Source organism: Balaenoptera borealis (assembly GCF_965194805.1).
Source record: "Balaenoptera borealis genome assembly, chromosome: 11".
Classification (NCBI taxonomy): domain Eukaryota; kingdom Metazoa; phylum Chordata; class Mammalia; order Artiodactyla; family Balaenopteridae; genus Balaenoptera; species Balaenoptera borealis.
Window position 1 is genome coordinate 85,491,929 of NC_138868.1, and position 26,012 is coordinate 85,517,940.

The window sequence follows — 26,012 nt, forward strand, 5'->3', positions numbered from 1 at the left end:
CAGCATACACTGTGGAGAGAAAAATAACTAGCATAGCAATTTTTAAATATGCAGTATGGTATTATTAACTATAGTCACATCCCCAGGACTTATTTATTTTATAACTGGCAGTTTGTACATATTGACCATCTTTACCTATTTCACCCACCCTCCACCGCCTGCCTCTGGTAACCACCAGTCTATGTATCTATGAGCTTTTTTAAAAATTCCATATAAAGTGAGATCATACAGGATTTTTCTTTCTCTGTCTGACATATTTCACCTAGCATAACGCCCTCACGGTCCATTCATGCTGTCACAAATGGCAGGATTTTCTTCTTTCTCATGGCTGAATTATATATATATATATATATATATATATATATATATATATATATATATATATATATATATATATATATATAATTATATACATATATAAATAAATAATTTGGCATATTATGCCAAATGTCCTTTATCCATTTATCCATCAATGAACACAGGGGTTTCCAAGTCTTGGCTATTGTAAATAATGCTGCAGTGAATACGGGGGTACAGATTTCATTTTGAATTAGAGTTTCTGTTTCCTTCATACAAATACCAAGTAGTGGAATTACTGGATCATATGATAGTTCTATTTTTAATTTTTTGAGGACCTCCGTACTGTTTTCCATAGTGGCTGCGCCAATTTACATTCCTACCAACAGTGCACAAGGCTTCCCTTTTCTCCACACTCTTGCCAACACTTGTTAGTTCCTGTGTTTTTGATATTACCCATTCTAACCTGGATGAGGTGATATCTCTTTGTGGTTTGATTTGCATTTCTCTGCTGATTAGTGATTTTAGGTGCCTTTTTAATTACCTGCTGGCCATCTCTGTATCTTCTTTGTAAAAATGTCTATTCAGATCCTCTGCCCATTTTTTAGTTGGATTTTTAAAATTTTTATTTATTTATTTATGGTTGTGTTGGGTCTTCGTTTCTGTGTGAGGGCTTTCTCTAGTTGTGGCAAGTGGGGGCCACTCTTCATCGCGATGTGCGGGCCTCTCACTATCGCAGCCTCTCTTGTTGCGGAGCACAGGCTCCAGACGCTCAGGCTCAGCAATTGTGGCTCACGGGCCTAGCCGCTCCGTGACATGTGGGATCTTCCCAGACCAGGGCTTGAACCCGTGTCCCCTGCATTGGGAGGCAGATTCTCAACCACTGCGCCACCAGGGATGCCCTAGTTGGATTTATTTTCTAGTTTTTTGGTATGAGTTCTTCATATAATTTGAATACTAACCCCTTATAAGATATATGATTTGTAAAAATTTTCTCCTATTCAGTACGTTGCCTTTTCATTTTGTTGGTGGTTTCCTTTGTTGTGCTTTTTAGTTGGATGTAGCCCCACTTGTTTATTTTTGCTTTTGTTGCCTTTACTCGGATCAACGTCTTTGCATAAGTTCTGGAAACAAGTCTTTCATAGTTTCCATGGATCGTTTTTAGGGGAGAGGGTGAGTGAGATGAACTACTAGTGAAAGGAGGGTCAGTGTGTTGAACTATAGCCTCTGTTACTGTAGGTGGCCTCAGGGCCACAACTGGTAGTCATTGTCTCCCTCCTGTGCCATCCATTCTCAATTCCCCTCATCCTTGGATAATATCTCTGCTAAAATGGATGGCTTACTTGGTGGGGTGACCCTCACCCTCGTCCCTGAGTGAGTGTTCTGAGCCCTGGTCATCATTTCTTTCTCAAACCATGGCTGCTGTACTTGACCATTTACTGTGTACTTGACCATTTACTGTGAAAATTGGGAAAGGCAGTACCAAGAAATACCCCACAGACTTTAGTTTTTAATCAATCATTTTCCAATTAAAAAAATTTTACTTCCCACAGGCATTTTTATCACCCCAAAAGGAAACTCTGTACCCATTGAGAAGATACTACTTCTCTCTCTCTATCAGGCCCTGGAGACCACCAATCTACTTTCTTTCTCTATGGATTTACTTATTCTGGATATTTCAGATAAATGTAATCGTACAATGTGTGACCTTTGTGTCTGGCATCTTTCACTTAGCATGATGTTTGTGAGAGTCATCCACACTGTAATATGTATTAGTATTTCATTCCTTAAAAAAATGCTTTTGGACGTGTAATTGTTTGATATTTAATTGCTCCATTCCTTTTTATGACTGAATTACTATTCCACTGTAGGTATATACCACAATTTGTTTATTCATTCATCCATTGATGGACATTTGCGTTATTTCCATGATTTTTCTACTGTGAATAGTGCTGCTATAAACATGTGTGTATGTAGGTTTGTTTGAGTGTTTGTTTTCAATGATTTAGGAGCGGAATTGCTGAGTCATATGGTAATTCTATGTTTATACCCAAAAACACACCCCAGGAAACTTCCTGAAAGTCTGTCCTTGTCTCAGAATCAGCTTTTCAGGGAACATGACCTGCAACAGTATGGACAGTGTCCCATGAGAGCTTATTTGTGATGCCTGGGAGTCTGGAGTTGGGAAGGGCTTCCCTTAGGAAGTGGCACCTAAACTGAGGGCAAATTCAATGTTTTTTCCTTCCTTCCTTTCTTCCCTCCTTCTTTCCGTCAGAGGGATGACATAGATGTTTTACACAGTATATCCTTTTAAAACTTTTGCATTTGAACCCTGAACTTATTCATAAGACAAATAAATGATTATTTTAAGCAGGGTATTAGGGCTCAAATTATTAATATCATAGAACCATTATAGTGACAACTTGGATTGGAAACAATTTATTAGGAAAAATATGGAAGGTTTTTTCTTTTTTTTTAATTTATTTTTGGCTGTGTTGGGTCTTCGTTTCCGTGCAAGGGCTTTCTATAGTTGCGGCGAGCAGGGGTCACTCTTCATCACAGTGCGCGGGCCTCTCACCATCGCGGCCTCTCTTGTTGTGGAGCACAAGCTCCAGATGCGCAGGCTCAGTAGTTGTGGCTCACGGGCCCAGTTGCTCCGTGGCATGTGGGATCTTCCCAGACCAGGGCTCAAACCCGTGTCCCCTGCATTGGCAGGCAGATTCTCAACCACTGCGTCACCAGGAAAGCCCTGGAAGCTTTTTTTAATAACAATTTTGATAAATAAAAAAGTTGAGTAATCAGAGTGTATAGACAGAATATTGGTTATTTGGGAAATTGTATCATAAAATGGATGGGCTCCACAAATTCTTCCATTTAGTTGAAGAAAAGAGTGCTAAGTCAGTTTGGGCTGCTGTCACAAAGTACCACAAACGGGGCGGGGTGGGGGCTTGTAAACAACAAAAATGTATTCTCAGTCCTGGAGGCTGGAAGTCTGGGATCTAGGTGCCAGGATCATCGCCTTCTGGTGAGGACTCTCTTCCGAGTTGCAGACTGTCCACTTCTCATTGTGTCCTCACAGGGCAGAGAGCAGAGAGAAAAAGCCAGCTCTCTCATGACTCTCACAATGGTAAGAATCTCATCGTGAGGGTTCCATCCCGATGACCTCATCAAATCCTAATCACCTCCCAAAAGACCCACCTTCTAATACCATCACATTGGAGGTAGGGTGTCAACATGTGAATGCTGGGGAGACCCAAATATTCAGTCTATAACAAGCACTAATGGGGAAATGAGAGCTTCTATTGAGGATGTTAAGGGCTGCTACAAAGATCAATGGTACATGTGTTTCCAGAGAGAACTACAATATAGAATAAGTTCTGTAAGGCGTTCACAGAATAGATTCGTCTTTCTTTCCCAAAACAGTCCTTGGTATCCAGGGACCCATTCCTGGAAATTAACTCTTGCTCAAGGAAATCCATCCTCTCATTAAAAAAACATGTTACGGGACTTCCCTGGTGGCTCAGTGGTTGAGAATCTGCCTGCTAATGCAGGGGACATGGGTTCGAGCCCTGGTCTGGGAAGATCCCACATGCCACAGAGCAGCTGGGCCCGTGAGCCATAATTACTGAGCCTGCGCGTCTGGAGCCTGTGCTCCGCAACAAGAGAGGCCGCAATAGTAAGAGGCCCGCACACCGCGATGAAGAGTGGCCCCCGCTTGCCACAACTAGAGAAAGCCCTCGCACAGAAACGAAGACCCAACACAGCCATAAATAAATAAATAAAATTAATTAATTAAAAAAAAAATCTTACGAAGCTACATGAATGACACAAAGGACTTTTCCCAGCTCTAAGATTCTGTGTGTAAAACTGTTAGTCTAATTTTATTTCCAAAAGATAGACCCTCCGTGGGGTCTGCTCCTGCGGGGAAGGTGGGACCCCCGCTTGTGCCCCGGCCCCCAGGTGTGGCTTCCTCAAGTTTGAGGTGAAGCCCCCAGCCCCCCTGGGCTCTGCAGCGCTGCGGTGGGCTCGGGGGAAGGAGCACCGTCTCTGGGGTTTCTCAGCAGGAGATGCCGGGGCTGCCATGTAGGAACCCAGCGGCCCTGCGTGGGGCGCAGACTCCCCAGGCCTGGGTGTCCCTGCTGTGCACAGCTGCTGAGAACAGGGTCCGCGATGAAGCTCTGCCTGGCAAATGGGGACTGTGGGCGACTCCATCCTCCCCTTCCGTCGGCACAGCCCCATCGCAGCCCTCCTTTCCGACAGGCAAAGCCTGTGACCTGCGGCTGGACGGCTCCACACCCTCAGGCCCTGGCGCTCGCCCCACGCCGGGAACAGGCACAACCCCTGGGCCAGCCTCTCCGGACAGCTCGAGCGGGATGGCTTCTTCGGCGCGCCTGTCGCCCACCCCGAGCCCAGGGGCCAGCAGGGAGGTCTGAGGGCCGCTCGGGCCTGGGCGGGGCGGAGGCACGGGCTTCGCGGCTGGGCCGGCCCTCCCCGCCACATCCTGCCTCTGCGCCCCGGCCCGGGGTGGGCTTCCCGTGGCCCCGTCTCGTTCCCACCCCCGTCGCGCCTCTTGCCCCACCCCGGCCGCGGGCTCCACCCGGAGCAGCATCGTGTCGTGATGGTGCGGGAGGGCGCCCGCCCTCGTGGCTTCCCCGACACCTACTGGCTGTTCGGCCGGCCACATCCCGGACGGGCACCGGCAGGTCAGTGGAGCAGAGTCGGCCCGGGTCTCCTCTCCCCTGAGGAGGGGCTGACCGGCACCGCGCACGAAGCGGCCCTGGCGGGAGCGAGACCAGAGGGGAGGGTGTCAGTGGGGAGCTTGACTCGCAGTCACTTCCGAGGGGACGCTGAACCCCCAGAGCTGGGGGCTGACTGGCCTCAGCACTCCCACGAGGGGGTGGTCAGGAAGGAAGGACCCTGTACCTGGGGCCCAGGGTGCTCCCGGGTCAGGCGGAGTCGCCAAGTGTGTCAGGTGCCATGGACAGCTGAGGCACGTTTAGCCCAAAGGAAAGTTCCAGCGCATTTCAGAGAGCAGACGAAATACCTGGTGGTGAAAATTCACTGTTGCTAAGGGTTGAAGCGAACCAAGAATTCCTCCTGTTTCTCAGCGTGTTCCAACCAAGAATTCCTCCTGTTTCTCAGCGTGTTCCGTTTGGCTGTTAATGAAATGTATTTCCAAGGAATGCAGGCATGTGGCTGAAAAGGCCAGCGGTGCCTGGGGGTCACAGCGAGACCCTCCCGTCTCGCCCCCCTCAGCCATCCTGTGCTCTGGGAGCAGAGCTCTCAGCTACAAGTGAAACATAGTAGCTTCCATATCCGGATTCTAAGATTTTCTACAGCCCTTTAAAGGCCCCCTTCTCTGAGTGGTGCTTGACCTTCTGGTGTTTGGGGCGGGAGGGTGGGCAGGGTGGAGGGTCTGAGCGCCATCCTGAGGGAAGGGCTTTGGAGGCCTGTGTGCGCCTGAGGCCGGGGGCCCAGTGCCCGTGTCCGAGGGGAGGCTAGCGCTGACTCCAGCCGTGCCGAGCCAGACGTCGCCCTCCTTCCCGACAAGCCAGCAAAGCCTGTCGCTCACCTTACTGGCTGTGCTGCTTACACGTGCCCTCTGGGAAGGCCAGCCTGGCAGAGCTCTGTTCCTGCCCTTTGGGCTGCTGGTAACTGAGTACCTAGCCTGGGTGCTGGAGGGGAGGATCCATAGATGGTGGAGGCCCAGTGCCTGCCCAGGGTGCTGCCCCTCTGCTGAGGGACGCTTGCCCAGCTGGTTAGACCTGTTCGCACCCAACTGCCCACAGTCAGCGCCCAGGCTAGGAACAGCAGCCTCCCCATTTCCTCGGTGTCTTCTAGTTTTGTTCCTTTCTTCTTTTCGCTGCCTTCCTCCCCAAAGAGGCAAGATACTAATCTTCAAGAACCAAATCAGGCCATGATTTTCCAGCTAAACTCATGACAGTTGTGCACTTCTGAATGACTAGGTACAAATATTTGCAAGGATGAGCTCTTGGGTGAGGTGCCAGCCAACTTTTCTAGCTTCATCTCTCTTGCTTGTTTGTGGGGACCCCCTGCTGCCCCAGATGCCTTGACTCCTCCATTTTCGTATATTCCTCCTCAGAATGCTGCCACCACCCCATCCTGGCCTTTGGGAAAGTTAGCTGGCTGTTCCCCACAGCATCCTGTCCACCCTGGTCCACTCTTTCTAACCTCTGTATGCCCTTCTATGAAATCTTGTCAGGTCCAACTGGAGGAAGACCACCTATAGGTCAATTAGCTTGGGAAGGAACCCAACTGTGTGACCTGCTTCCCCTTTCCCTGTGTCTTTAAAATAACGTTAAAAAAAAAAGAAAAAATGTTGGTCTAGAGCTCCTATACCATCTCTTACCACATCAGAAAACCACCCCTCAAAAGGGGGACCTCATTCATATTGAAAATAACTTCTTAACGTGTAGGCATTACCTTAGGGCATTCTAGACACTGGGGGAGGGAAAAGCCATTGTATTTTTTTCTAACATTCATGTTAAACTTCTTTCCAAACTTCTTTAAACTGTGGTATTCTTACAGGTAGACAATGTTGCTGAACTAGTATTTGTTTCTTCCCCCAGGCTCAAAGATTTGGAAAGAGATAGTTTAACAGAAAAGGTAAGGTAATCTCCACCTTAACAAAACGTATGATCAAATGAGACCATTTGACAGACACTATGTAGTTCCTAAAAACAAATTTAAGGTTAACTGGCTCTCTTTTCCCTGAAGTTGAGGATAACGTGGATGTTTTTGTCTAACGTGCTGGACTAATAGGCTATTACTGGTTAGCTTTTGGTAACTCATGGAGTTTCCCAGTCTGGGTTCCTTACCATGAAGTCTGGATTATAATTTGTCTTGGTCACACTGTTTTTCAAAATCAGGTTTGTTCTAGTATGCTATTATGTGTCTGTTTCACCTCTAATCTTTCCATTTTTCACCACTCTGGAGATGGTGTGATATGATCTTAACGAAAACAACAGGAACATGTCTTGTGAATATTTAGTTTTCTTTTTGGCCGACTCAGCGTTGCCTGCCATTCAGTCATTGTTATGTGACCAGGCAGTGTAACTATTTATGTATTAGTCCATTGGTTCATAGCTTGGGAATGTGGAGACTTCTAAACTTATATCCTATATCCTTCCCTTAGGAATGCGTGAAGGAGAAATGGAATCTCTTGCCTGAATTTCTGCAGACAGAAATAAAGAATCAGTTATGTTACTTGGAAACCAAATGACATAAAGAAGAATTATCAGAGGTTAAGTCGTCAGCATCCCGGTGGCTAGAAAACGTTTCCTCCCATGTAACTTGACTGTGACCAGGGAGGCAGTGTCATCCCACCTCTCCCTGTTACCTGATAGTTATAAAGGAAGCGCATGTGTTTCCTTATTCTCTCATGGCCACTTGTTTACATTCACTGTTACTTAAATTATCCTTTCCTGCTGTAGCAGGGCTACCTGGCACAAGTCAAATCCCTTTTAAATACAGATTTGTCCTTGGAGAACGGAGCTCATGCTTTCAGTCGGGAAGTGAATGTATGTCTAGAAAACGGGAGGCAGACAAGTGGTGAGGAGCGCAGAGTGGAAATAGCAGAGAAAAAGAAGTCCCCCAAACCTGTTTGCAAACTTTGCATGCCCAGGAGAAGCAAGTCCGATGGAGAAACAAAATGTAAGAGCACTTGACTCGTTTGAGCTCGTTGGAGTCTGGTACCGCCTAAGGGGAGGACAGACTTGGTGCCATAGGGTCTGTCTGTTCCCCCCACACACAAACCCTCCACCGACAGTACTTGTTTTTTGTGTATCTTTTTTTTTTATTTTTTGGGGGGTGGGGGGTGGCTGTGTTGCTCGGCTTGTACGATCTTACTTCTCCAACCAGGGATCGAACCTGGGCCCTCGGCAGTGAGAGTGCCGAGTCTTAACCACTGGACCGCCGTGGAATTCCCTCTTGTGTATACTTCTAACTACCTTAGATATATACTTTAAATTTTTGTCTTCGACCAAGTTATAGAGCATTAGATCCCCAAATGTGGTTGAATTTATGAGGTATAAGAAAACAGGAGCTGCTGATATTTATGACTTGTAAGTTACATGCCTGTTGAAACTAAACATTTATTCTTAGACTCCTTCCCCGCTTGTAGTCAGAGTAACTCTTCTGGAATTTTTAAAAATAAGAGCCTGGGACTTGAGCTCAGGTCAGGTGCTTGGCCACTTCATCATTTGACGAAATAAGCAGAGGCTCTGTTTCCTTGTCCGTCTCAGGGTTGGGCCCTTCATACAAGAGTTTGTGTTAAAATGGCCTAGCAAACTGGCAGGTGCTAATTTGATGACTTTATGAAGATGGTGGATGCTTAGAATAAGAAGAGAAGGATACTTAATCCTCAGAACCTGGTCTCTGCACCAGCTTGCTAATGCTGAAGAACTGTACCTTGGCTTTGAACTCTTTATTCATAGTGGCTTTTTTGTTTCTTTTCTGTAAGCAGCTGAAGTCTCATGTAGCCCCAGGATTACAAGGCAAGCTACCAGGCAGACCACCATCACATCTCATTTCACAAGGGGGTCAGTATATAATGAATGGACAGCACCCATTTTAGGGGCCAACTGTTTTTGGTAAAACACATATAGAATTAGTAGGATGTAACTTAGTAATTCTGACTTCCACATTGCTTAGGTCTTCCTTTTGATATTCTGTTTTTAGACATTCATGAACAGCATTTCTGAAGACCTCATCCATTTTTACTCTTAGCATAGGAAATTTCAAATGTACATACACAAAATACCAAGGATAGTAAAATGAACCCCTGTGTACCTATCACCCAGTATCAACAGTTAACAGCTCCTGGCTGTTGTTTCATCTATACCCCCATATGCTCCAAGTGAAAATTATTCCAAATGGATTACAACTCCATACACACCCATGTTCCCCCAGTTGGATTACTTTGAAACAAATCGGACATGTCATCTTATCCACAAATACGATATCTCTAGATGACAAGGTCTCTTTCTCTGACAAGTTTTTTATTCATATTTTGCTATAATTGCTAACATCTAGCAAACAGTCTTTTGAAGAAGACAAAACATGCCTTATGACGTGTAAGAGTTCCTTATTAACAAATATATAGCAGTGTTCATACCTCCCCTTGTGTAACAGAGTTTGGTTGATTTGTTCCTTAAGCCTTTCAAGTGATAGATTCCTTATTTTCTTGCCATTTATTTAAAGAAAATAGGTCTTTTGTCTAATAGCTTCTAGGTCTGGCTGACTGCATCGTTTTGGTGGTTAACGTGTTCCCTTGTCTCCAGTTTTCTGTCAACTGGTAGTTAGGTCTAGAGTCCTGATCAGATTCCAGCTTTATTTTGTGCGACTTCATTGACGGTATGGGGCTGTCCATCAGAGGCATGTAATGTCTCTTCGGTGATTCTAGCAGCCGTTGATCAGAGTCTAGATCCATTATTTCTTAGGGTTTGCAAAACGGTGGTATTCTAAACCTGTCATCCAAAGAAACTTTAAGCTCGAAGCTTGTTTTAATGTCCTGGCAAAAAGGGCTTCTCCTTGGAGGGAAGAGGGTGTCCATGCTCTGAATCTTTCCAAACAGAGGGTACTCTTGGTAGGGAAGAATATAAGTTGTTTTGTGCTCACTGCAAGTCTAGGGTCTGGCTGAGCTACCAGTTGGCCTTACTGTGTGTGACAGCCCTGCCAAACAGAAACCTGAGGAAGACCCTGAAAAAGCAAAATCAGGTGATTCTGTTGATGAAGAAGAAAAGGAGCAGGTAGGGCTCGCGTTTAAGTTTCTTAACTCTGCCTTATTTTGGTACACTTGCTGGTAATTGTGAATTTACACTTGGTCGGTCTATGGAACGTAGGTGACTGAGAGGGTGTTAGAACATATCCCTGGACCCAGGGCAGTACGAAGTTTGTTATGGTTAGACCCGAGGACTCAGCAGGTCCGTAACTTTTGTGTGTTCTCTCCTGTTTACCTTACTACCTCTCCAGCTGTCAAGATTTGACAGTCAAACCAGCAGATGTGATGCGTTTAAAGCATTTGCTTCTGATGTCAGATAAGCTACTTTCCCACATCTAATTTCTCTATAAAAGCAGAGTTGTCGTGTTATTATGTGTATTGTAATAATGCTGCTTAGACTTTTTAGGTTAGAAAACTGGTGGCTTGCCAAAGGCCTCCAATATAGAAAATGTCAGTCTCTAGCACTGTCCCATGTGACTTGAGTGGCAAACCTAGATAATACCAGATGGTCACACGCTATCTATTTCATTCCTGCCACAAGATTAGCTGTGTAATTCGGGAAGTCTGTAGGTTTACAGGTGGGTAGTAAATGCCCTGTTACCTGCTAAAGATGAGTATCCGTGGTTTGCTCTAAGGCAGGGTTTCTCAACCAAGGCATTGACTTTTGGGGCCAAATAAACCTTTGCTGTGGGTGTGAGTCCTGTGCATCGTAGAGTGTTTAGCAAGGTCCTGACCTCTACTCAGTAGATGTCCATAACATTCCCTCTCTCTCCTCCCAGTTGTGACAACCGAAATCACCTTCAGACTTCCCCAGATGTCCCCTGGGGTGCACAACTGCACTGAGTGAGAAGCACTGGACTCAAGGCTAGCAATATCATCAAGGTAGACTTGACGTCCTGTTGTAAAAGACATACTCATTCTCCTGTTTTGACTTTGGAAATTAGATGCCACTGTTCATGATCCTTATTCAGATGTCTGTAATTAAGTTGAGTCAGACTACCCACTCACAGGTGGGACACTGAGGCAGAGGGAAACAACTTGTCCAAGTCACATGGCTACATCCCTTACCTCCTAAGAAAACGTGTCACAAGGGAAAGCAAGCTGGCTCTTGTAATATTGACAAGTGTTTTTTTTAAAACAAATGTGCCAGTTTTAGAGTTGTTCTTTGCCCTCTAACCTTTTGGAAGACTTACATGGACTTCAAGCTTCTAAAGAAACGAACTGGGGCACTCTTTCCCAAGCAGGAAGCAGTTTCACTAGCAGTGTGTGAGAGGCCTTGGGGACTTGGAGGATGAACACTTGTCGCAACAGGGTTTATCCCGATATGCTAGAGTAAGCCTCAGTGCACCACATCGGTGTTATCAGGTAGTGTTTGTTGGTCAAATAAGTAGTACTACAGAGAGAATTTTACTTTAGTCAATTTAAAGTTTTGAGATCTCACTATGTTTTTTAAAACAGGTATTAAATACGTGCATTTGGTAAAACAGTACAAAAGGCTGTTTGGTACATAGCAGCCAAAGAAAAACAATGTGGGTATTCCGTGCTGAGCTATGCTGTGAGCGTTATCAAATAGATACTGGATTCTGAGGCCTTTGTTCAGGAACAAAAAAGAATATAAAATATCTGATTACCACAACTAAGGAGCCAGCCTGTGGCAACTGAGACCCGGCACAATTAACTAACTAACTGACTAACTATTTTTTAAAATCTCATTAATAGGTTTTTAATATGATTTTTTAAATTTTATTTACTTATTTATTTATTTATTTTATTTTTGGCTGCGTTGGCTCTTCCTTGCTGCGTGCCTGCTTTTTCCAGTAGCGGCGAGCGGGGGCTACTCTTGGTTGCGGTGCGTGGGCTTCTCATTGTTTGCGGTGCGTGGGCTTCTCACTGTGGTGGCTTCTCTTTTTGCGAAGCACGGGCTCTAGGCACGCGGGCATCCGTAGTTGTGGCTCGCGTGCTCTAGAGTGCAGGCTCAGTAGTTGTGGTGCACGGGCTTCGTTACTTCGCAGCGTGTGAGAACTTCCCAGACCAGGGCTTGAACCCTTGTCCCTTGCATTGGGAGGCAGATTCTTAACCACTGCACCACCAGGGAAGCCCGAGCTCTAACCTTTTAAAAAATATGTTCCTTCCACCTTCATGGAGCAGGAGTAGGGGATGGGAAGGAGTGAGAACACTTTTGGCAGGGGTCCGGTCGCTACCCCGGACGAGGACGGGGGAGGATCTAAGAGGTGTCACCGGGCCACAGTCGACCCCCAGTGACAGGTAACAGCTGAACTGCTGCCCCTTGCTGCCCCAGGACTTGAGCTCAGGTCCCGGGGCGGCTGGAGAAACGCACTGTTTTCGGTGAGATGCTCTTACTTACTGTGTGGAGCTGCTCCGGCTGCCCCGGCGCCCGCACCCCTGCAGGGCCCTGTGCCCGTCCTCCCTGCCCCCTGCCCAGGGCTCGGGGAACAGCAGTATCTGTGGGGCAACCTGCTTCCAAGTCCTTCAGTGACCACGGAGGAGTGGGAAAGGGCTGGGCTCTCGGGGAACCTAGGCATGCAACACCTGAGCTCAGCTCTGGGGGCTCACGTGAGGGCAGGGACTGGGGGAGTGCAGCCGGTGAGCTGAGGGGCCTCCAGTCGGCGTCAGTCTGGGCCCTGGACCCAGGGAAAGGCCTCACCCTCTCAGTCCTGACCTGCCGCTCAGGAACCCTGTGGCCCACCAGCCCGAGGCCTGTGGCGCCCGCCACGGACTGCCCGGCACACGGCTGGGGTGCCAACGCCACACCTGGATTTTGCACAGGGACCATCGGGGGTCTCGGTGCACGGGAAGACGAGCAGCCCCCAGGCCCCAACACGCCTCTTCCATGTCCATTGAGAAGCGCCGGATGGAAGGCCGGCTGTGCTCCTTTTCGAGCCCCAGGGAATTCGCAGGAACAGCCCTCCCTGCCACGGGGTGCCTGCCCACCGGCTCTGGGCCTGCGACCAGCCCAGAACACAGAAGGCACAGAAGTGGGTGCAGGGAGCTGAGCCAGGTCTGCAGAAGAGCAGACACCACAGCCTGGTCCACAGCCGACTGGCCCAGGGCGGATGAGAAGGGGCGGGCAGTCTGAGGGGAGGACAGAACGTGGCACAGCCTGCCTGCCTGGGCCCCGGGGAGAAGGTCGGGGCACTGCCCGCGCCCTTGCTCCGTTGCCTGGCGTCGTTTGTGGGGTCGAAGGGCCGGAGGCAGGGCTCCCGAGGAGTTCAAAGGCCAGGGAAGGACACACGGGATGGTCCAGACCCACCCTACCGCTCCAGTGGGGCAGCACCCTCTCTGAATTCCTACTGCCACCAAAACACATTCCTAAGGCCTTTGGGCAGAATTGCTAGGACCCAGGAAGGCGGCCCCTTGCTGTGGTCTAGACTTCACCAGCTGCCGATGAGCGGAGGGAGACAGCCAGCCGGCCGTGTGCAGGAGGACAGGGCACGGGGACAGGGACAGCCACAGCCGGGCTTCCCGCAGCTGTGCCCACCGCCAGAAGCAGCTGCAGCCAATCACAGCCCCCAACATGCCAAACACTGCCTGGCGAGAGGCCAGCAGGAACCTGACACCTCCTCACTGGAGAGACGGCCCGGCCGGGGTTGGGGGAGCCATCCCAGCCTGAACTCATCCCACAGCTCAGCCATCTCCCAGTGACCCAGACGCTACACCAGCAGAGAGCAGCCTGCAATGGCCGGCCACAGGGCTGATCCCCGACCAAGGTCAGAACTCCCCCCAGTGTGACAGCCCCCATGCCGCTCCTGTGGTGGAAGGGACCGCAGGCAGAGACCAGGAGTGGAGTGTTTTTATTAATGGCTGCGTTTTCAAAGAACCGTTTTGTAAGCAGGAAAGCTCCCCAGGAAGGGATTGCATTAGTGCAACCAGGGGGAGCCTTGACGCCAGGCTCTCCAGACATGTCCAGGTGGAGACTTTTGGCCGCCAGGGACTCAGGGGCTAGGAGGACACGCGGCCCCTCCCCCGTCCCAGCGGGGCGCTAAGGCACCCGGCCCGCCTGGGTGGGCAGAACCCCGTGCCATCAGCAGGCCGGCGGCTTGCAGCCCTCAACCTGCAGCCCTTTGCTCAGGAGGAATGCATCCTGCGTGGGGTCGCAACCCAGGAAGAACTTCACCATACCCTTGGCATCCTCGGAGCCACCTGGCCTCAAGATACAGCTTCTGTAGTCCATGGCAGCCTGGCGAGAGGGGGCGGGGCTGCAGGAGGGTGGAGCTCCACCTTCACTGAGGGTGTGGGTGTGGCCACCTCTGCTGTGACTGAACAAAGGGCAGGGGAGCAGGAGGTCCAGGGCAGGGCCCTCAAGAGCCTGGCAGGCCCAAGGGGGCGGCACAAGCATCTAGGCCAAGGCCAAGGACCTCCGTGTTGGTCTGCGTGGCAGGACGGCCTCTCACCTTGTCACTCAGGACGCCCTCCTGCTTGAAGCGTGTGTGGAACGTGTCCGTGGAGTACACCTCGCTGCACAGGTAACCATAGGACTGGGCGTTGTATCTTCCTGCCAGGCGGCCGAAGGTCGCAGGCAGGTGGGTCCCTTGGACAAATGCGGAGAGGCTCCTGCCCAGCCCCCTGGCTGCTCAGTGCCCCTTCCCCAGAGCGGGGGCCTCCAAGCAACCCTGTCTGAGTCCCCTGCCACTGGAGGGAGTATTGACCCAACACTTGTAGAAAACGGGGACCTTGCGGGCAGCTCAGTAGAGGGACACAAATCAATCTTTGCCGACTTTCTGCTGAAGCTCACGAGGGTTCACCCCTAAGCCTCTTACAAGGTCAGCTGCCGAGGCTCCGAGGGATGAGTCAGGGCTCGCCCTCCAGCACGGGGAGAGCGTGGGTTAAAGTGCTCACCAGGGAGTGAACCACGTGTCCGCACCGACACGCACGGGGCAAACCTCGTCGACGTGTTCCGTCCAGGGTATGGAGCCCTCTCCTGCCTCTTCTAGGCTCTCCATAAAGCACGTGCAGATGCGCCCACCCCACCCTTGGACTCCACGGGCCACAGCTGGAGGAACCAGCCAAGGAACCGAGGCAGGAAGAGGCCAGAGGTCACCGGGCCTCGGCCAGAGCCTGTCAGTAGGTCCCCTTTCACACACCACCAGATGATCCTCTTGACCTGGGCCGTAGCCACCAACCGACCGCTAAGGTGGGCCCGGCTCGCGCTTGGCTACCTGGCATGACTGGGCCCCCGAGGATCTCCTGGCAGAGGCGGGCATTCTTCTGGGCCGGGTCTGTGGGCATCTGCATGTGCAGGGCCTGGTCCACCTTGGCCAGGACGATCTGGAACAGGTTGAATAAGCCTGGGGGGTGGGTGGAAGGAGACGGGGGGATGGCACTGTGTCCAGGCCGCGCTTTCCAGGCGGGTGGTCCGGGCGCCCCCTTCCCTTCCCTCGGCCTGGGCGCACCTGGGTTGGCCTGCCGGGACTTGATGAGCTTGTCCCGCAGCCCCTGGGGGACGGCATTGCCCGTGCCCCACCGAGACTGGCAGCAGCGCCACGGCCTCACAGGATGTGGTGCCCCCGGCCCCAGAGCCTTCCCTCTGGTTCTCATCACCGGCTGTCACCAGACTCGCAGGCAACGTGCCTTTCTTTTCTTTTTTCTTTTTTCCGGCCCTCAGCCATGCAAAGGGGTGAAGCCCTGACACTTGCTGACACGTGGATGGACCCTGAGAACACGATGCTCAGCGAGAGAAGTCAGACACAGAAGGACACACAGGGTGTGACCCTACTGAGGGGAAACGTCCAGAACAGGTAGATCCACAGAGTCAGAGAGTGGGTTCCTGGTTGTCAGGGGCTGGGGAGGAGAGGGAGTGATAACTAAGGACGTGAGGAACATTTTTGGGCTGATGGAAATGTTCCAAAACAGGGCAGTAGTGATGGCTGCACAGCTCAGGAAACTGTCCCCACGCGCTCCGGTGCAGCCTGTGAAAACATCGCTCTCAGGACGAAGGGCTGACCGCAGGAAGACTGAACGAGCAGTGGGTCCTGGGCCCAGACGCTCAGCTGGGCCCCCCCCGCGTGGGGAAGTCACTGGGACTTGCTGAGTCTCCACCGAGACTGGCAGCAGCCCCAGGGCATCACAGGGCACGGCGGTTCTGGTCCCAGAGCCTTCCCTCTGGTTCTCATAACCGCCTGTCACCAGACTTGCATGCAATGTACCTTTCTTTTCTTTTGTCTTTTTTAAAGGCAACTCTTGAGTACATGTACTTAACATGCAGGGAACCAGTCCTGACTCCTTGATCTGGGGCTTCCAGCCTCCAGAGTCTTGAGGACATGCATTTCTGTTGTTTATGCGCCCAGTGCGTGGGTTTTGATGATGGAAGCTGACACCGAGGCCGTCGCCACGTGCAGGGTGACATCAGCGGAAAAATCCCATGGCGAGGACCTGCCAGAGGACCACGCGCTCTCGGGCCCTCCCCGGCCCCTGCCCGCAGCCCCGCGCCTGCACCCACCTGGGAGCGGAGCTGGTGCATGGCTTGCCAGAACTCGTGGGAGTAGGTCTCCAGCTCATCGTGCTGCAGCAGGGAGGGCGTATCGGGCGTGGGCTTGGTGAAGTTGGTCACCATGGCCATGATGGCGATCTGGCGGTTCCCATCCTGTTGCAGGCAGCCCGGCTGCAGGCCGAAGCAGGCCGCGTGCCCGGACTTCCCTTCCCTGGGGAGGGACGTGGGGTGAGGCCCAGCTTCCGCAGAGGAGCTCCGGCCCATGGCGACAGGTTCCCGCACACACGCACCGAGGGTAGAGGTCCAGGTAGAACTTGCCGATGGATGACCTTGCCCGAGGCTGCATCCCGGACCGTGTAGAGCCTCACGTCTTCGTGACACACGTTGGCGCCCTCCTCCAGGTCGAAGGTCAGCTGCAGCAGCTCCTGGGAGATGCCCAGCAGCCCGCGCGTGACCACCTGCATGGGGAAGGACTCATTGAGCAGGTACTGGTTCTCGTGGTAGCGCGTCTCCTCCCCCTGGTTCATGTAGTAGCGCAGGTCCCAGGTGTTGATGGGCCTGTCAAAGTGCAGGCCCCGCCTCTGGCACTCGGCCTTCGTTAGCTCCAGGATCACGGCCGCTGCTGCTCTCCGAGGGGCTTCAGCTTCTGGGCCAGCTCATCTGCGGGTGGAGGGAAGAGGCTCGGCTACGTCCCTGTGGCAGCCCCCCAGTCGCCCCCCACCCTGCACCCCTCGAGGCAGAATGAAGGGTCCGGGAAGGCGACCCCCAAGGGCTGACACAGTGGGGTCTCAGGCAGCACCACGTCCAGTTAAGGTCCGCCTGACGCCCTCCCCACTGGGACTCAGGTGGAGGCGGGTTTACCTAGGAAAGTGGCCACCACCTGGCTGGTCGTGGCCATGTTCATCTCCAGCACGGATTCGGCACGCGTGCTGAATCCCAGCAGGCAGGACTTCTGGGCCTGCAACCTCACCAGCTCCCCGAGGATCGTGCAGTTCTCTTGGAACCCAGAGACGGCCGGCGCTGGGGACCGTGGGCCATGCCCTCCCCATGGGGCCCCGGACCATGTCTCTGTGGGCGGGCACGGCTCTCAGGTCGCTGGCGGGCACAGCCAATCCCCCTCCCTCCTCCTCCTGGCCCGGATTTCTAGACACTTTTGTGCTGTCCTAGCACGTGGTCTTTATTAACACAGGTCCTTTTGGAACCAGAAACGGCGTGAACCGTGATGGGCTCTAAGGCCAAGGGCAGGAAGAAATGCGGCCAGGCTCTCCAGGAGCCACCCAGGGGTCTCCCCGGGCTCAACAATACAAACTCGGCGGCTGTGCAGAGAGCAGCTCATCCCCACAGCGCCCGAACACCCAGCCCCTGGACGGCAAGACGCCTGTTGCAACAGGTGGCCCGTGGCTCGCTGTTGAGGCCCGGCCCCAGGCGTACGCCACCTTCTCTGGGGCCACCTCTCCAGTTCTGCGGTGGGGTTCTCCTGGAAGCCCCCAGTCACCACAGGACAAACGTGGCCTGTCTTCAGCCCAAGAAGGTGGGGACACAGGACTGTCCCCCGTGCTCCCCGCATCACCCGTGAAGCCCAGCAAGCACCAGAGGTGTCTGCGGGGAAGATGAAGGGCTCGCACACAGCCCCCATCTACTGAAGATGCTAAACGGCAGAAGCACAGGCTGCAGCCACATGCGGTATGGACCAAACACAAGTGTCCTTGCAGGAACCGATGTCTGAATGTCAAGGCCGTGCCCGGGCCACAGTGAGAAGGCCCAGACACCACGCAAGGCACAGAGAGGGGATGGGGGGAACACCTTCGAATCTGAGCTCGTCAGGCATCACCCCAGAGGGAGAGGGAGAGGGAGAGAGGCAGAAGGAGATACGGAGGGAGAGAGAGGGAGGGAGAGACTTCTCTCCCTTCCCTGGGAGTTCTCTAGTGTAGCCAAGGCTGAAAACCACTGCATTTCAGGAGATGGGTCCCCATATAAAAGTGAAATTGTAGCTCATGACATTATCGACACATATTAAAAAGGCCCAAAATTTTGGGAAGTCAGGGAGGGGAGCAGGAGGCTGCCTCGTAAATGAGGAGAGATTGGGCGTCAGAGAAGGGGCCTGTGCAGCCCGCCGCCCAGGGCCCCGTAGACTTCATCTCCCAGCTGTGGTCCAGGGCTGGAAGTCAGCGGGGAGGTCAGGCCATCCAAGCATCAATGTTGACTTCAGGGCTGATCTAAAAGGTGCCTGGTGTATGTTGAAGCAGAAAAAAGAGAAAGCAGTGCGGAGAATATGGGAGGGGGAGGGAGTCCCCCTCCTCAGCCCTTCTCCCTCTCTTCCTCCCTCCCTCTCCCTCCCTGCCTCTCACACTCCCTCTCCCTCCATCTCTCCCTCTGACTCTCTCTGTCCCTTCCTCTCCCTCTCTCCTTCCCTCTCTCCCTGTCCCTCTTTCCCTGTCCCTCTCTCCCTCTCCCTCTCCCTCTCTCCCTCTCCTCCCTCTCCCTCTCCCTCCAACTCTCCCTCTCCCTCCGTCTCTCCATCTCCTCACTCCCTCCCAGAGAGGGAGAGACAGAGGGAGAGGCAGAGACGAGGGAGAGGGTGACAGGGAGAGGGAGAGGGAGGGGGCAGAGAGGGAGAGGGAGAGGGGAGAGAGGGAGAGGGAGAGAGGGAGGAAAACAGGGAGAGAGAGGGAAGGAGACTTCTCTCCTTCCCTCTCTCTCCCTGTTTTCCTCCCTCTCTCCCTCTCCCTCCCTCCCTCTCTCTCCCCCCTCTCCCTCTCCCTCCGTCTCTCCCTCTAGAGATGGAGGGAGAGGGAGAGGGGGGAGAGAGAGGGAGGGAGGGAGAGGGAGGGAGGGAGGGGGAGAAGGGGGGAGGGTGATGGAGGGAGGGAGAGGGAGAGAGGGTGAGGGAGAGAAGGAGGAGAGAGGGAGAGCGAGAGAGGAAGAGACCTCCCTCGCTCTCCCTCTCTCCCTCTCCCTCGCTCCCTCTCGCTTCCCCTCTCCCTCTTTCCTCTCCCTCTTTCCTCTCCCTCTCTCCCTCTCCCTCCCTCCCTCTCCCTCCCTCTCCCTCTGAGTCTCCTTCCTTCACACTCTGTCTATCCTCTCTCAGGAAGGAGTGGGAGCAGGAGGGAAGGAGAGTCAGAGAGGGAGAGGGAGAGAGAGAGACAGACAGACAGACAGAGACAGAGAGAGAGGAGAGGAAGCAGGGAGAAAACAGAGAAAGAACACACCATCTACATTTCTGTCAAATGACACCGGGGATCCTTACATAACCAGGAGAAAATTACACAGCGAGGCTCTTTCTCAGCTGGAACTGGAACTGCAGACGGGGCCAAACACCACCAGGCTGGCCACACATGTCCAGCCACTGCCCCAGTCCTGTGAGTCCGGTCAACAGGGCCCTGAGTGTCTGCTCCAGGGAGCTGGGGTTCACCCTCTCACCCGGGAGGCCGGGCCAAGCCAGTAGGGCCCCAGGCTGGACACATAGGGGGAAAAACATCCCCACAGGACAGCTTGTGCGAGCAGATTCAGCTGCCAGATGCTAGAGGCCTGGGATCACCCTGTGGCCCGTGAAACCCAGGAGCCACGAGGGTCTTGCATCGTGATTCCTGTCCATTGGACTGTCAAGTTTATGTAGGGAATCTTGGAAACAGTGGTAACAAGACTGAATTGGAACGAGCTTTAGGCTATTATGGACCTCTCTGAAGTGTGTGGGTTGCTAAAAACCCTCCCGGCTTCGCTCTTGTTGAATGTGAAGATCCCCGAGATGCAGCCGATGCTGTCCGAGAACTAGATGGGAGAACAATATGTGGCTGCCGAGTAAGAGTGGACCTGTCGAATGGGGAAAAGAGAAGTCAAAATCGTGACTGCCTCCTTCTTGGGGTCGTCGCCCTTGAGATGATTATCGGAGGAGGAGCCCTCCACCTCGCCACACATCTCCAAGACGGAGAAGCTTCTCCCTCAGCCAGAGCAGGTCCCTTTCTAGATATGGGAGAAGAGAGCGATCACTGTCTCCGGAGAGAAATCACAAGCCCTCCCAATCTTTCTCTAGGTCTCCTAGCCGATCTAGGTCAAATGAAAGGAAATAGAAGACCACTTTGCAAGAGGAGTGGTGTACAGGAAATAACTTCATTTGACAGGAGTATGTACAGAAAATTCAAGTTTTGTTTGAGACTTCCGAAGCTTGGTGCACTTTTTAAATGTTTTAGCTGTTCACATTTGTTTGTCTCTTGGGACAGTGACACATAAAGGTGTCATTCTCTATGGTTTGAAATGGGTCCTATGAGGCATGTAATATGAAGAATTGTTCCCTTACAATGTTCCCTTAAGCAAAATTGAATTTGCTTTGAACTTTTGTTCTTGCCTACACTGATAATAAAACTCTGACTCCTGCCCAGCTAAAGTGTGATGTTTACTATTATGGAAACAACACTGGCAAACATTGAAAAGGCTTTCTGTAGCTGGGATATGGTATGCAGCTGTAGTTAAGCAAGCAGTCTTTAAAGGGTGCTGTGAACACAAGCCAGCAGGTAAAAATGAAAGCTGCACCCTTACCCTAGATTAGAGGTTTAAAAATTCCACTAGTCTTCACACCGGACAAGAGGTTGTCCAGTGACTTTAGAATCTAAGAAGTTTCAAGAAAGTTAGTTTACCTTTGATTTAGGTCATAAGTCCCCTGTGTGATTGCTGTACATGAATACATAGCTCTTTGTAATATTACTTGGGAATTTGAGAGTATTCAAGACACCAATGTCCTGCCAGATTAAGAGTATATTGTAGAGCTGAACTTTGAGTTACTGGGCAATTTTTTTTTCAGGCTGTCATTTGTAATACGTTTTGTGACAATCCTTGGGATTAAAGTTTTGATTCCAAAAGAAAAAAAAAAAGAATCCGCCTGCCAATGCAGGGGACGCGGGTTCAAGCCCTGGTCCGGGAAGATCCCACGTGTCGCAGATCAACTAAGCCCGTGGGCCACAACTACTGAGCCTGCGCTCTAGATCGTGGGAGCCACAACTACTGAGCCCCCGTGCCACAACTACAGAACCCGGGACGTCTAGAGCCCATGCTCCAAAACGAAAGAAGGCACCGTAATGAGAGGCATGTGCCCGCAACGAAGAGGAGCCCCTGCTTGCCGCAACTAGAGAAAGCCCGCGTGCAGCAATGAAGACCCAACGCAGCCAAAAATTAATTAATTAATTAATTTTTAAAAGAAGACCTCCAGGGCTTCCCTGGTGGCGCAGTGGTTGAGAATCTGCCTGCCAATGCAGGGGATGCGGGTTCGAGCCCTGGTCTGGGAGGATCCCACATGCCGCGGAGCAACTCCGCCCGTGAGCCACAATTACTGAGCCTGCGTGTCTGGAGCCTGTGCTTGGCAATGAGAGGCCCGCGCACCGCGATGAAGAGTGGCCCCCGCACCGCTATGAAGAGTGGCCCCCGCTTGCCACAACTAGATAAAGCCCTCGCACAGAAACGAAGACCCAACACAGCCATACATACATACATACATACATACATAAAAAAAAAAAAAAGAATGTAAGCAGACAAGAATAGCATTTAAAAAAAAAAAAAGAAAGAAAGAAAGCCCTAGAATTAATTATGTTTAAAGTAATGGTTCTCTCTCTAATACACTCTCCTTTAAAAAAAAAAAAAAAAAAAAGAAGACCACCATTGGGACGGCTGGGGGACAGCTCCACGCTCTGCTTCCTGAGGGGGGCCTGCACCCAGGGACTCAGGAGGCGCCCTTGCTCCTGGCGATGCGTCCAGAGGCCCCAGCGCAGGAAAAGCACACATGGCATCCACGTAGGGAGGCCGGGCCCGGGGAGCACATGGGGTCTCCCTGGTACTATTCTTGCCACTTCCTTACAGGTGTGAAGTTTTCAAAATAAAGCATTTGGGGAAGAGGGCAGAAGCTGAAAAAGCCGCCCAGGCCCTAGCCCTTCAAGACCCCACGCCGGGTCAGGTGCGGGAGGACCCTGTGAGATTAAAGAAACATCACAGAGAGTAGGGGCGGGGCGGGGTCTCAAGGGACAACCTCCTTCGGGGCAGAATCTCGGTAGACAGACCGCCACCTTTCCCTAGGAAGGATCCAGAACCTTGGGACCCAAACACTCTGAGCACCTCAGGAGAAGAAGGCCCTCCAGGGGGCAGGGCACACGGACCCCTCTCGACCACCCCGCGGGGCCCGCACGCACCCAGCTCCTCGCCCGTGAATGTCAGGAAGGTCACGTCCCCGTTCAGGTTCTTGTTGAAGTCGATGCACAGGAGACTCAGCCTCTTTTTTTTATTTTTTAAAAATTAAAAAATTAATTTATTAATTAATTTATTTTTGGCTGCATCGGGTCTTTGTTGCTGCACACGGGCTCTCTCTAGTTGCGGCGAGCGGGGGACACTCTTCGTTGCGGTGAGCAGGTTTCTCATTGTAGTGGCTTCTCTTGTTGCGGAGCATGGGCTCTAGGTGCACGGGCTTCAGCAGTTGTGGCAAACAGGCTCAGTAATTGTGGCTCACGGGCTCTAGAGCACTGGATCAATAGATGTGGTGCACGGGCTTAGCTGCTCCGCGGCATGTGGGATCTTCCCGGACCAGGGCTCAAACCCATCTCTCCAGCATTGGCAGGCGGATTCTTAACCACTGCGCTAACAGGGAAGTCCTCAGCTTCTTCTTCGTTTTTTTTTTTTAAACACCTTTATTGAAGTATAATTGCTTTACAATGGTGTGTTATTTTCTGCTTCATGACAAAGTGAATCAGTTATATATATACATATGTTCCCATATCTCTTCCCTCTTGCATCTCCCTCCTGCCCACCCTCCCTATCCCACCCCTCTAGGTGGTCAGAAAGCCCTGAGCTGCTCTCCCTGTGCTATTCGGCTGCTTCCCACTAGCTATCTATTTTACATTTGGTAGTGTATATATGTCCATGACACTCTCTCACCCTGTCACATCTCACCCCTCCCCTTCCCAATATCCTGAAGTCCATTCTCTAGTAGGTCTGTGTCTTTATTCCCGTCTTGTTACTAGGTTCTTCATGACCTTTTTTTTCCCCCTTAGATTCCATATATATGTGTTAGCATACTGTATTTGTTTTTCTCTTTCTGACTTACTTCACTCTGTATGACAGACTCTAACTCCATCCACCTCACTACAAATACCTCCATTTCATTTCTTTTTATGGCTGAGTAATATTCCATTGTATATATGTGCTCAGCTTCTTCTTGATGCTCTTGATTTTCTGAAGGAAGAAGACGGCCGTAAAATCGGGGGGCAGGGGCACGGAGGGCGGTTCAAGGAAAAGAGGTGGATGAGGTGGACAAGAGGGGGAGATGGGAAAGAAAGGGCCTCGGGTCCTAACTGTTAGGACCCTCCTCAGGAGTTACCCCAAGGGGACAGCCTAAGCTTCAGCCATTTCAAAGGAGCTAAGTTTCTGTCCCTTCAGGGTCTATCTGGTTTGCAGAAACAGGTAGAAATGGACCAGCCTGGGGGAGGGAGCGACGTCGGGCGCAGAGGAAAGTGCCGGTTCCCCGGGGCCCCTGCCGGGCCAGCAGCAGGCGGGGCGCCTCGAGGACCTGCCCAGGCTGCGCCCTCTGCCCAGCCCAGGACTCAGCGCGCCTGGCCCCGCTCCCGCGCTGAGCAGACGTGCCTGTCCGAGGACAGGAGGGGTGCTGGGGGAGAGTGCCCACTGGCTCTGCCAGGAGCAGGGGCTCATCGGGCACGCCTGGCTCAGAAACAGCCCGAGGGACGCCGGGCCTCTGCGGGCAGCAGGCGCCGTGCCGGGCACTGGCCTCCCTGCAGCCTCACGGCCCCACCGGCCATGACTGGGCAGGAGCACAGGGCGCCCTGGGAGGGCGGGGCGGCACTCAGGACCCCGCCCTGCGCCAGCAGGCCGCCTCTCCTGGGTGCCCCCCTCCACGGGCGTCCCCATTGTCCCTCGGGCCAGTGGTTCTCAAGTGTCAAGGCAGTCTGCGAAGCCCCACTGTCCACACCCTCACCTCCCCCAGCCTCGAAGCTCCATGTGCCTGCCGCTCCGGAGGACTTCGGGGCCCACGTGCCCGGGCCCCACCCTGGATGCCGGAGTCCCACAGTCCTCTGAGTCCCGGTTTCCTCCACCGCAAGGCACAGCACCGGCCGAAGCGGGACAGCGTTTGTGTCGAGGAACAAGAACTGTCGCTGAGCCCTGGGTCGGGCCTGGTACCCGCGTTCACCACGTCTGTCACTTTCTGACGCAAACCAGCCAGCGCAGGGCTGCACCCCAGCCCCTTCTGTACGGGGCTCCCACACTCGGGGCCACCTTCCCCCTGCCCTCATCACCCCGGAGAGGCCCGGAGCCCCGGGGTCATTCTAGCCAATCCTGAGCCTGCTCCATCCCCAGCACCCACACCTCAGGCTCCAGTCCCCAGCCACCCCTTCCCTCATTCCTGCCAAACCCTCGTGCTCCGGGGAGGCCCTAGGTGACGAGGGGTGCCCCTGCCCAGAACCATGAGTGACAAGCTCTTTCCTCATCTGCTGGCCTCACTATTCTCTGTCCTCCACACAAACCGACTCGGTCAGCCCTCACGACCACCTGTGAGGGGGTCCTTGGGTCACGCACGTTGCAGATGGTGAACAGGGACAATGGGGTCCAGTGACCGGCCTCCGCGGACCCAGCCAGTTGGTGGCAGACCTGGGTCTGATCCCAGCCATCAAGATGTGTGTAGCCGCAGTGTCCCCCGCCACGCACCGAGGTGATGTGCTCGAACATGGGTGGCTCACAGTGCCCGCCCCCCTCCCCATCCCACGGGGCTGCCTCCCGGGAGGGTCCGGGCTGCCCATCGCCCGCCTGTCCAGGGTGCCGCAGGGACCCCATCCTGCTGGACCAGGAGTGGGAAGAGCTGAGGGCTCTGGGGTCCACGCTGGGGGCAGAGGGGTGTCAGGCAGTTGGGAGGACCTGAAGGGACAGGCCCCCAGGGGGTTGCCCACTGGGAACCCGCGTGGCCGCAGGGCTCAGCCAAGAGAGGAGGGAGGGGGTGAAGGCAGACGCCATGCTCTTCAGCCTCCCGTCGTCCCCAAGTGTCCATGCCCAGCAGGAGCCGCGCTGTGAATTATGGGAGAAAGGGGTCGGGTCTTGGCTCCCAGTCCTAGCACACAGCTCCTAAATCTAAAGCCACAGGCCGGGTTGCATCTTACAGCCTCCCTGCCTGCCCACCTCCTGGGAGGGGAGAGGGCCAGGGGTTGCAACATGAATCCGTTGCCCATGGCCCCCACTATAATCGTGCTCATGGAACAAAATCTTGGTAAACACGGGGTTCAGAGAGCTGCGGGGTGGGTGCCTGCAGGGGGCCTGGAAGCCCCGCGCCCCACCCCATGTCTCCCCACCTCCTCCTTCCACCTGGCTGTTTCCTTTATAATAGCCCGGTGCTCTAGTCCGTGAACCGGGTGCCTGTGTTCTGGGGGCCTGCGCTAGCCAACGAATGGAACTTGGGCTGGGGGCGTGGGAACTCCTGACACAGCCTGTCGGCCACAAGCGCAGAGGACGACGTGGATCTGTGGCTGGCGTGGGCCGAGCCCTGACCTG

The 26,012-nt window shown here is 52.9% G+C and overlaps 2 long non-coding RNA genes across 2 annotated transcripts in view; one reads left to right on the forward strand and one right to left on the reverse strand.

The window, feature by feature from the left end:
• Nucleotides 1-8,851: 8,851 nt before the first annotated feature.
• The window catches only part of LOC309606203, a 910,895-nt gene continuing 893,734 nt past the window's right edge, over nucleotides 8,852-26,012 (reverse strand). Inside the window, exons 2-3 of the long non-coding RNA XR_014231697.1 lie at nucleotides 9,080-9,542; nucleotides 8,852-8,972 (exon numbers count right to left, since the gene is read on the reverse strand). This is a non-coding gene — a long non-coding RNA (uncharacterized lncRNA). The remainder of the gene's footprint in view (nucleotides 8,973-9,079; nucleotides 9,543-26,012) is intronic.
• LOC309606193 lies at nucleotides 15,313-19,112 on the forward strand. The gene is made up of 4 exons (XR_014231694.1): nucleotides 15,313-15,795; nucleotides 16,231-16,538; nucleotides 16,889-16,972; nucleotides 17,677-19,112. It is a non-coding gene; the product is annotated as an uncharacterized lncRNA (long non-coding RNA).